This window comes from Pezoporus occidentalis, unplaced genomic scaffold (assembly GCF_034315485.1).
Source record: "Pezoporus occidentalis ecotype Australia unplaced genomic scaffold, CSIRO_AGI_Poc_V1 ctg33, whole genome shotgun sequence".
In the NCBI taxonomy this organism is placed as follows: domain Eukaryota; kingdom Metazoa; phylum Chordata; class Aves; order Psittaciformes; family Psittacidae; genus Pezoporus; species Pezoporus occidentalis.
Window position 1 is genome coordinate 5,749,515 of NW_026915268.1, and position 248 is coordinate 5,749,762.

Consider the following 248-nt stretch of genomic DNA (forward strand, 5'->3'; position numbering starts at 1 on the left):
CCAGAAGACCACCTGAGGTAACACTCAGACCACAGCCTCCTTTGAGCTTGGGTTGGTGGCTCTCCCACCCCCATTCTGCAGTTAGATTTCTGCTACAGCTTAAAAGAGGGGTCTGATGAAGAAACACTGCTCAAGCCCAACTGCGAGAGACCTACCTCAAAACTCAAGTACCGATCTGAAGCTGGCCCCGGGCTGCGAGCAGAGCAGGTGCTGCCTGGGCTAAAGAAAAATAAACCAGGAGTCATTAC